The following is a 12,644-nucleotide window of genomic DNA, read 5'->3' on the forward strand; positions in this document are numbered from 1 at the left end:
ACTGACATAGACTAAGAATAACTAGCAAGATGTCCTATAGTTGTCTACGTGAGATGCGGTGAACCTGGGTGCGACATTTAATGGGAGAAAAAGGGGAAGGTCGGGGCTACAGAGTGTTGTTTACAGACAATGGGACTAGGGAATGGGGGATTGGGGATAGTTGGGGAGTATTGGGGAAATAGGGGAATATTTACAAGCGGATATGGATGGAGGCCAAATCCAATATCCGCAACAATATATATATATATATATATATATATATATATATATATATATATATATACATATATATACATATATACATATATATATATATATATATAATATATACATATATATATATATATATAATATATACATATATATATATATATATATATATATATATATATATATATATATATATATATATATATATATACATATATATATATATATACATATATATATATATATATATATATATATATATATATATATATATATATATATATATATATATATATATATGTATTGTTACGGAATCGGAGGGACAGCACTCCCGTTAGCAAAGGGGGGTTAATCCCCTTGTCCTGTTAAGTTGGCCGTCTCCGCCGGTCCTGGAAGTATGACGTCACTTCCGGCCGATGGTACGTAGGGTCGTAAGCCCAATTAGTCTTAATACCTAAGTATTACCACCAGCCGTCAGCGAGGAAATACTCCCGCCCGTGCCGCAGCGTAATTGATGGATTGCGCCGAGCGAAGTGAACTGCGGCGCGAGCCATTAACAATGACTAAACCCGATTGCGAAGTAGTTCGGCCAAAATCGTGCCACAGGTACTCAATCGGGAAATCACTAAAGCGATCGGATGAGAAAGAAACCAAAGTAAGGAGGAACAGGTATTTATTATTAACTATTTACACAACCAAAGAAACCAAAAGAGAAGGAAAGAAACGAAAGTAATTTACAGAAGACAGCGCAATTCTTAAACAGGCTTAACTTATTCCCAGGGACAAGACAAACAGGATAAACTCACGTACACTAATGGGGGTTCTCAGGCAGGAATGGCTGGAGGGATGAGAAGGCAGATGGTCCACAGAACGGGCGGCAGGGAGGTCCGGGAATCGTGGCACGCCGTTGGTGTCCCGCGGGCACGCACTTGTTCTTGGTTCAGTCATGAAAACCCCGGTCGTCAGCCTCCTTATGCATCTCTCCAGTGCTCCTTTCTCGTGTGCCTCTGAAGCTCATCCGCTCATACCTTCTCCTTGCTCGTCTGCGCATCTCTGCCTCATGCGTCGTCTCGTGGGGGCCTTGCACCCAGGGTTTTATACCCACCCCCGTGGAACCCTCACGAACCTGCCAGATATTTTTGTCCACGCCCTCTCAAGCCATGCCCACCGATTCCTGGTTGGTCGTTAGGGGGCTCCCTGGCTCCACCTTTGATGACAAGGTGAGGCCACGCCCTTCTTCTCCGAGATGACCTCATGGGCAATGGAGTTTTGCAGACGCTGAAAACAACCCAAAGCAGTAGCGGCGAACGCCGCCGTAATGGCGCTTTTAGGAGGCCATGGGGATATTGCGAGGGATCCTATCTTATTTGATTTGATGCAACGGAGAGTCAACTATTGGAAACACAGCCTTACCTGGAACACAGAATAATGATATAACTATAGAGAGGTCCTACGATTCGCTACGTGTTGTACATGGACTAACTAAGGTGCACTTATTTCAATTAACAGCCAATTAAGGGGAAATGTACACAGGGGTTTATTTATAAGGGAATTTACTACTAAATTTACATGTGAAGGTTCTAAAAACCACAACAATATCTATATATATATATATATATATATATCTATATATATATATATATATATATATATATATATATATATATATGTATATATACATACATACATACATATTGTTACGTGCTCCTCCCCAAACCCCGGGCATGGTGTACCTCCGAGCCCCGAAAGGAGTCACGACAGAAAGATGTGTTATAATGTGTGTCAATGACCAATGGTGAAACCACACCAACCAATTGTTACCAAAAACAAGTATTGTATTAAGCTCACAGAAGTATAACAGCACAAGTACAATATGTTGCAATTGCACCACAAAAATACCATATAATTCCTATGATGGTACCATCAGTTTCTTATTCAATAACTCACTGTGCTCCAAATGAGTGAAAAGAACATTCCCAAAGTCACTGTCCCGGCACCAAGCCAAAGTCGATCCACGCTCCGGTGATCACAAGAAAAATGTCGAATCGAGACCAGAATCCATGTCGGCTGACATTCAACGCTGACAAAGAGGCGCAGAGGTGCAGCCAAAAGGCGACTGGCGAAATCACACCTTCAGGTATGAACGTTCAGGGGCTCCCAAACGGAGAACCACAAATTCCCAATCGAAATCCACATTACACTCGCAAACCAGGCTAACAGCTGGGTGCGGTGAAATGGCTGGAGCGAGGTGAAAAGGCTTTAGCGATGCGAAATGGCGGGAGCGAGGCGAAATGGTGGGTGGGCCCGTACTGGAGGCGTACCTGCTCTCCAACGATTCTCTTCAGAATCAACCGCAAAACCCGACACGCAGGTTTATCTGTCACAGCGATAACCACTCTGTCACAGGAATCCCTTTCCCAGGAAACCCAAAGTTCGCTCATGACCCCCGTTCGCCAGCGTCTCTTCGAGACCTCAAAGCAGCTCGGCTTTTCTTCCCGACCTCACTTGCTCCGCCTTTTTTTCTTCCTCCTCTTCTTCCTCCGGTTTCTCCCGATCCGGCTTCCGGTTTCTTTTAAAACACTAATTTTTTACCTTTTGAAAACAGTTATCTCCATTTCACTTAAACGATAACAATAATAGTACATGGAACCAAAAATGCTTACAGTGGATGAAAACCACAACGACGGAGGTGACGAATCTGTAACAATATATATATATATATATATATATATATATATATATATAAAACACAGTTTGTGTGTGTGTGTGTGTGTGTGTGTGTGTGTGTGTGTGTGTAATGTTACCGATAGACTCCAAAACGGAGAGGCTCACGTGCTTGATATTTGGCATAGACATGGCCATTGAGCCTGGGACGAACATGGCCGAGACAATATTTGACGAGATCCATATTTTTTATTCATATTTACCTCAGCGCATTTCAGCGAAGTACCCGCTAAGCTCAGCCAGTGCGAGCAGCTCGCTGATTCGCTCAGAGCGATCACGTGATGTTCCATCCCGTCACACGTCACACGTTTGCACGTAATTCAGGGCGAAAAGCCATTGCGTTTTTTCACCTTTATGCGATCGTGTTTTGTGTCGATTTTGTGCGATATGAATTAAATTTTAATTCATATTTCGTGTTTACGAATTCGAATACGAAGGATTTCCCCTTTCCCCTTTCGATTTCGAATATGAATCGAATACGAGCTTGAGTCGAGAGGGCGAATGTACGGGTTGGGAATGTACGGGTCTCCCTTCCCCCGCCCGGCAACGCCAGTACTGGAGGGCGTGGGTCACAGCATCGGTGAGTCTCCAAAATCCGCTTCGTGCTCTTGCGAACATGCAAGACGATGTCACAATTGTTGTGCTGCTCTCCGACCATGAGAACTGCAACGTCATTGTTGACTGGCCCTCCCCTTCCCCCTCGCCCCTCCCTCCTCCCCTCCCCCCTCCCCCCCATCCCTCACCCTCCCCCCCTCACATCCCTCCCTCACCCTCCCCCTCCCCCTCTTCTCCCCTCTCCCCCTCGTTCCCCTCTTCTCCACTCCCCTCTCCGCAATGCCGGGTACTTCGGCTAGTGTGTGTGTATGTATGTATGTATGTATGTATGTATGTATGTATGTGTATATATATATATATATATATATATATATATATATATATATATATATATATATACATATATATACAGTCATCCCTCGCTATATCGCGGTTCACTCCTTTTCGCGGCTTCGGTACATCGCGGGTTTTTCTCGCTAGTATATGTAAAATTATATCGCGGATTTTTCGCTATATCGCGGGATTTTGCGGTATAAATGTATTTTTATATACTATTATTTTAAATATTTTTGTGGTAAAATAAGCATTTACTAGCCTAAAAAATTAAAAAACGTAAAAAATAAGAAAAATACAGTAATTAAAACATATTACAAGAAATAAAATACTGTACATAGTGTACAGTAGAAGAGTAGACAAAGAGACAAAGAGTCGTGCGTATGGAAAACGCAGATGCGGCAGCTTCCACTTGCGCTAGTTACCCACGTAATGGGTAACTGTGATGCTCTTTCTGGCTGTGCAGTACATTCATCATCGTCATCACCTTCGTCGTCATCACCTTCGTCGTCATCAGTACTGCACAGCTAATTCATCATCATCTTCATCACGCAAGTTGTAGTATTGAAGAGCCGGGGCTCTTGATACGGACGAAATGACGGGCAAGACACAAACTCGTCCGAGAAGCTTTTTATTCTCAAAACCAACTCGGGAACACTGAAAAGCCCGTTTATCGGGCTGCATTATAAAGCACAACCAGAAACCGAAAGCCACGCCTCTCAAGCGTGGCGTGCTTCGGCGGTCACGTGATCAACAGGTGTAGCTGATTATACCCGCATGCGCGGCACGCTTTGGCGGTCACGTGACCAGCCACTCTGGCGCCGGGGATCCCCGCCGGTGACGTCACCGGCTGGAGCAAGGAGATTCTGATGCTGGTCTTGCTTGGGGAACCCATGGGTCGCTACAGTATCTTCAATGGTGAGTACCCATTAGAATTTTATATGTTGTTAAAATTACGTATGTTTAAGAGTGTAAAAAGTGTTTAAGAGTATAGGAAGTGTTTATAAGAGTATGGGAAAGGTTAATAAGAGTGTGAGAAAGGTTAATAAGAGTGTGGGAAAGGTTAATAAGAGTGTGGGGAGGGTCATAAAGCTTTAAAATATATATAAATAATAAAATAAAAATATGGTCGCTACTTCGCGGATTTTCGTCTATCGCGGGGGGTTCTGGAACGTAACCCCCGCGATAAACGAGGGATCACTGTATATATATATATATATATATACATATATATATATATATATATATATATTATATATATATAATATATATATATTATATATATTATATATATAGTTGCGGATCCGGGGGTCGGTGCTCCCCTTACCAAGGGGGGGGGGGGGGGGTTAGTCCCCTTGTCTTTTAAACTGGCCGATCCCCCAGCCCTGGAAATTATAACGCTCCTTTGCGGTCGAGATTGGCCAGGGTGATTGGTCAAGATTGGTTGGTCCCAAATACTTGTGTACCAATCTCTCCGCAAAGCAGGGAGATAATTCCCGCTCGAACCACGGATATGATGGTAATTGCCGAGCGGTTTAGCAATCCGCAGCCCGAGCCATTAACAAAAGGACTAAACCCGATTAAAGCAGTTCCGAATCGTGCCACAGGTACTCAATTAGGGAAAAGACAAAGATGCTCGGAGGAGGGGAAACCAAAAGGTAAGGAAGAACAAATATGGTTTATTAATTACACTAATAAAAGAGGAAACGAAAGAAGGGCATGTCCAAGAAGAAAAGCAAAAGGACACAGGGCAAGCTTACACAGTCTTAATTAACATGCCCAGGACAATACACACAGACTTACATGGGAGGGTAGTGGTAGGAGGAGAAGGTCCAGGCAGTTGGCAGGGGAGGAAGGTCCGAGCAGATGATTCAGGCGTTGAGCTCCGGCTCCAGGTGTCAAGTCGTACCGTGGCGAGAACCCGGGCAGCAGCGAGTGCGTACCGTTGGCGCGCACTCGGACCTTATATATTGCGGGGGGGGGGGGGGGGGTAGTCCTTCGCAAGGCCGTATGCGCGGTTCAATACAGTCGATCGCGCCTTGCGCAGTCCTCCCAGTAACGTGACAATCACTCGAGCTCTCCCCCCGCAATCCGTTATGATGCAATCCGCTCGCTCGCCCGACCTCCGCGCAGTCCCTGATGATGCAATCAACGGTCCCTTCTCTCTTTTCTGTGTAAAGGCACCGCGCTCACGCTTTTATAGTGCGCTTCAAAATCAAGCCTCGCCACGCCCATCAGTGAGCTCACCTCAGCCCTGGTTGGTTCGTTGACAGGGCCACGCCTTGCTCTTGGTGCTCCGCCCCCTTCTTCTCCAGCTTGACCGCGTGGTTAATGGCGTCTTGAGCCAGACAGCGAATGCTACTGGCAAGCAAGGGAACACAATTTATAATGCCTCCCCCTTCTTCTCCAGCTTGACCGCGTGGTTAATGGCGTCTTGAGCCAGGCAGCGAATGCTACTGGCAAGCAAGGGAACACAATTTGGAGGGAGGCAAGCCGCAAAATGAAGGGGATTTGAAAAGGGGCCTAGGTTATTTGATTAATGCAACGCAGAGTCAACTATTGGAAACAGAGCCTTACCTGAAACACATACTATAGTGGGGCGGCTTAGCCCAAATATTCAAAAGAATTGTGCATTTTGTGATACAAGCACCAAATTTGGCACAAATGTACATTAATATGTTGCGAACATTTTCAGATATTGGGCCACTTGAAATTCCGTAATTTTTTTTTTCAAATTTTTTCAAATTTCGTAATTTCAAATTTTTCGGGTGACACCGTCACAATTTCGGTCTTCGAGGCCGGCCGATAGGCAAAGTGTGACCGGAAGGGACGAGATTCTCCTGACCACGTGGCCCTCGATCTGGGAAGCGAGAGGCGTTCCATTAGTGGACGCGCCCCTCACGCCCGACTTTTGGGCAGCCCCGGCAGGCCGTTTGTTTTGACGTTCCGTGACAGGCCCCACACCCCCACCTCCGGGCCGACCGGAAGCTTGTGCTGAGTACATCATACCTGAACAACTCAGTGAGGCAGAACACAGCAGTGCACACCAGGGTGACCCCTTCAGTGCATAAACCAATTAACCTGTCCACTGCAGGGCATATAGAAATGAAGTTATTTTCTGCATATAATAATAATATAAGTTCAGTTCTATATAACAATTTCTGTTATCACCACTACCACTACAACTACCACTACTACAAGCTTTGTCTGGAATTTTGCGGACTAACAGACAAACAGACATACAGACAAGCTGGGATCAAAACATTACCTCCTTCCACCATTGAGTGTAGAGGTAAACATCATGGAAATTATATCATGCCCTAGATTTAATTCATGCTTACCCGTGTATTTGCTTCACTGGTTCACAAGGTCTTTTGCATACATGTAATTCAGACTCTCGTCTTCATTGCTGACCACACAATGTTCGCAATATATTAATGTACATTTGTGCCAAATTTGGTGCTTGTATCACAAAATGCACAATTCTTTTGAATATTTGGGCTAAGCCGCCCCACTATATCGGCCGGCCTCGAAGACCGAAATTGTGACGGTGTCACCCGAAAAATTTGAAAAAAAAAATTTGAAAAAATTTGAAAAAAATAATTACGGAATTTCAAGTGGCCCAATATCTGAAAATGTTCGCAACATATTAATGTACATTTGTGCCAAATTTGGTGCTTGTATCACAAAATGCACAACAGGTTTGCTATGCTGCTACACTACTAATGAAATAACTGAAAGGTTCCTATGGTGTCCTCCGTGTTGCAATATGGACTAACTAGGGTGCGAACTTTGACCTTTGGAAGATGGGGATATTTACAGGGAATTATTTACAAGGCTTATTATTTTACAAAGTGAAGGTTCTAAAAACCGCAACACAGCACCCTCCCTTTCTCCAGGCCCATCCCGGGCCGTTTCAAAAGGGATATCTTTTACCATTATATGTGACACTTAGGTGTGGTTACCCTCTACTTTTAACCTCAGTCTGAGTGCGACGTGTTTAAAACTAGATATGTCCCGCCTGCTGCATTGCATTCGACCTAACTGACTCACACCCACAGAACAACCGAATTCGGAATTAATTTTCAAACTAAACATTTACGGTGGGGAGCATTATTTACAAAGACAAGTCCTACTATTTGGATTATTTAGAAAACTACACCCAGGACCTGTCTTTTTGGGGAACAAAAGCAGAACTTTTGAAAAGAGGAAAGGTCATGCCATGCACTGCACTGATACACCATACCACAAGCACCAATCAACAAAATGCACCAAAAGCACCAATAAGCACCATGACACAAAAAATGCACCAAGCATGAAAATGCAGTCAACACATTTTAAAATAATAAATGAGGTGTCTGATGTCTTCTCCACTGGGCCGCTGGTTCTGGTTGCCTTGATCTTGCTTCTCACTTGCTGCCTATTTAAAAATCAAAAAAGGGCACAAACCACGTCCACTTTTTTAATTACGGCCAGCAGGGGCCAACTAAGGTGTCACCTCAACCACAGTGGTCCGCAAGCAAATACCACTGGCCACAGTGGCCGGTCCCCAGCAGAGGTGCCAGGCCCCAAAACGTGGGGTCCATATGTGGTGCTATGCCACAGAACGTGTGGTCCATACGGTGCATCAGTGCAGGCCGGAAGCAGCTGAGGTGCGGGCACACAACTGCGGACACCTGCGCACTCCCCCCGGGCCTAAAAGAAACAAGTCCGTGAGTGGGGGAAGGAGGACAAGCAAAGCAGCGGGGCAAGATCGCAAGGGTACACGTTAACACAAGGTAATGCAGAGTGAGGTGCGCAGGAGAGCGAGCCGAGAAAGCTCGTCCCTACCGTACATCCCACCCTGTCACCAAACCTACCCTTGCCCCTACCCCGTATTTACACAATTTACAAATTTACAGATTTCGTCTCTAACATCTTGTCCGTCCCATTCCCCCTGGTTCCAAATTCATCATCAATCCCCCCTAAGGAGGAAGAGATGGAATACAAACAATGTCACCCCATGTCATGATGCGTCTTACAACCCAAATATTTGCAAAATGTGTTGTGGAGTCCTGTCACCTTAGTAAGTGGCTGCGGAAGGTGCGAAGATATTTTCTCCTATCTACCTTCTAAATGACATTAACACTTTTACTCTACCCGGGGTCTTTCCCTGCAAAACCATTGGCCATCTTTTCTCTATGTGGTCCTAAGAACCGAACTCTCATTGAACATACTGTGGTGCTCACCAATTTGGGGTCTCACTCCCCCGATTCTACTCCCTGTGCCCTCGCACAATTTCAGGGCTGGGTCGTGTGGCTCTCCCAGCAGGTCCGCTCACCTGCACATCTCCGCCACTATAGTTGCCTCCCGAGCTTACCTGCTCCTCACCCTAACCTACCTGGGGAAGGCCCTCTGGCTCTCTCACCCCAACACCGCCCTCTCTGGCGCCGGGCTACCCGGGTCCGTCCTCCGGATCCTCGGGCCCCATTGAACACTAACTGGCTCCCAGAGCCTACCTGCGGCCTCACCTGGCCGACAGACTAACAGTGGCAGAGTGCCCAACCAATCACACACACTAACAAGCCACACGCCCAGCCAATTTACTCCACTAATGCACCCATCCAAGCAGTACTCTGCTACTCTCGCACCACAGATGTCAATATCCAACCACAATTTACCTACTCTCTCCACCTACTTTTAAACTACCCTCCCCGGGTACTCGTGAAGGGGGTCCATTCTTCCCCCACTCACCCTTTCGCACCATCCACTCCACACGACTCATTCCACACTCCACTCATTCCACACTCCACTCACTCCACACCATTGATTCCACACCATTTATTCCATCCAAGCATTCTCAATGACCACCATCCAAGTCAATCACCCAATGCACAATCACACCTTTCACAATACTCTGCTCAAGACACTTTACACACACACACACACACACACACACACACACACACACACACACACACACACACACACACACACACACACACACACACACACACACACACACACACACACACACCATTGCCTCTCAATTCCTCATTTCAACAAGCTCAACACAAAGAACTCCCATAACAATTCCTCATTCAATAAACAACCACAAACACACTGCATCATCTAATCCAACTACTCCTTTCTGAAACTCGTGCTCCCTGTCTTCCCTTATACTAAGCACTCCCTCGTCATTATCATCCATCTAATCTACCTACGACCTACGTCCCCTACTACCTGTACAAAAGTCACTACTTAAATCTTGTCCCTATGGTCAGCTATTTCCCTATACATTAACCAAGCCCTCCCTGGCTAGGTTTTCACCGCCATACCCCATAAACTATAGCTCATGTGCCCCAAGATGAGTAATGTGAATGGTAAAACTACCATCCATCACTACATCATATACCATTTGCCATCATCACTATCACAATCCGTTCACTATTCTATGAGCCTCTCGGTGCAGGAAATACATTATCAAAGCTCGCCTTCGCAAAGCCGAGCAATGAATTTGGGTGGTTTGTCTCCTACAGGTTCGGTCCGTCCGGCATTCGGATTCAGGGAGGAGATTTTGTCAGACCAAGGCTCCAAGCACCATCCCTACGCAGGGCCTTGCGCTCCCAAGCACGATTGCCCACCCTTGCCTGGCCGGAGCACCGCCACCACAAGGGGGCGCTGCTCCGACCCCTTCTCCTTTCCCTCGAACCGGGCCGCCCGCTTTGCCTGGCAAGGCGTGGTACCGACCGTACACGGCGGGGCCCGGCCCGAATCGTGCACGACGCTCCGTGCAGGAGCGAAGCGGCACCGATCCCGGCCGGCCCCGCAGCACACAAAGCCCGTCACGGACCGAGAGCTCGCATCGGCTAAACGTCGGCCTAACCGCTACCCGGTCCACGTCGATGCTCGCCTCGCATGCCCACACCACTCGTTCCTTCTCTTATTCACCCATCCAGGCGTCTCAGCGCCTCTCAAGCATTCCACACATGCCTTCAATCCCACCACCGCACTCTCTGTTACCCACGCTCGCTGTTTGCACACTCCATTACACACCTCTCTCGCGCCCGTCTTGCGCACTCTCTCCCGGTGCGTACTCCATACCACTCATGGGGGTGCACTCTTGCATCCACCCATTCAGCGCACACCTACTTACGGGTGTGCAATCCCTTGTCGCACACCCAATCATGCGCTCCACCACCAACCCAGGTGTGCATTCTCACACACGCTCCTCAACCATTCCAGGTGTGCATTCTTTCTCACTCGCCACAACCAACTCACACTCCGTGTCACTCTCACCCTCACACATACACTCCCTTGTGCATTCTCCCTCGCTCTCGGAAACACACTCGTGCTCTGGCGCCATTCGCACACGCGCGCCATTGCCATTCATAACGCGCACCACGGACCTTCCACGAGCGCCCGGGTGCCGTCTCGATCTTAACCACGCGAAAATTCTTTTTGCGCTAAACACTTTCCCGCAAAATCTCTTATATCACCCTGCTCACCTTGGCGCTTCTTCTTCCTCCCCGCTCCAACACCTGCAACCTTTTCATTGGGGTTAAGCACGGCATCACGATGAGAATACAGACTTTGCACTTTTTCCATCTCTGCCTTCCGCCAGTGCTTTTCTAAGTCCGTCTCTTCCGCCCCAATTTCCACTATTTGTTCGGTTTTGATTTCTTTTTCCAGCCCAACGACCGCCAACGCGCTCAAAAAAATTATCTTTTAATTCTGCGGCCATTGGCTTTTCCATACCCCGGGTCGCGATTTCTATACCCGTCCACGTGACCATGCCTTGCTCCAACTCACTCAACCCGCGCTCCTCTAGACGCGTTACCTCGTCGTGCAGAAATGCGACCTCCTCGCCCAACCTGCGGTTAACCTCCCTCTCACACTCCCTTGTCTCATACCGGGCTTGGTCCCTCGCCAACCCCTCATTCATTTCTTGGGCTTGACCATTTATGTCTTCCAATTGGTCCCTACTTTGCCCTCTATTCCTACCATTTATTTTCTAATCCCCCAATTTGATTCTCTAATCCCCCAAATTTGACTTCTAGGGCCCCAATTTGGTCTCCCATGTCATTTCTCAATTCCCCAATTTGGCTTCCCAATTGCTCCCCCATTCTGTTTTCCATATTATTTATTTCCCGGGTGGTTTTATCACTGTTACGCCTTGCTTCGTCCCTTAATTCTCTCATTTCCTCCCTCCTTTTATCATTGTCGCACTTTGACTCCGCCATGTATTCGCTGAATCGTGCCATAAACTGCTGCAGGTCAAAGGCCGCGGGTAATCCGGATTCGGCTCTCGTCGCCATGTGCGAGGCGCCGCCATTTTGTGTGCCTGCAACCCCCACTACCACACCTTCTTCAACCTCCTCTTCCATTCCTCCCACTTCTTCCCTGGGGTCCTGGGTGACGCTAACTCCTCCTCTACCTCCTCATTTTCCCCCACCGGCATCCGATCGCCTTGGGTATCCATGGCACGACTCAATTTGGTTTTTAATAAAAATTTTGGCCGCTCGTAATTTTGACCAAATTTTTTAAGATGGTAGAAAATTTGGTTCGGGCTTCAAATCCCACTCCCAGACACCAATTGTTGCGGGTCCGGGGGTCGGCACTCCCCTTACCAAGGGGGGGTTAATCCCCTGTCTTTTTAACTGACCGATCCCCCAGCCCTGGAAATTATAACGCTCCTTTGCGGTAGAGATTGGCCAGGGTGATTGGTCAAGATTGGTTGGTCCCAAATACCTGCGTACCAATCTCTCCGCAAAGCAGGGAGATAATTCCCACTCGAACCACGGATATGATGGTAATTGCCGAGCGGTTTAGCAATCCGCAGC

Source organism: Myxine glutinosa, chromosome 4, assembly GCF_964187855.1.
Source record: "Myxine glutinosa chromosome 4, kmMyxGlut1.1, whole genome shotgun sequence".
Taxonomy (NCBI): domain Eukaryota; kingdom Metazoa; phylum Chordata; class Myxini; order Myxiniformes; family Myxinidae; genus Myxine; species Myxine glutinosa.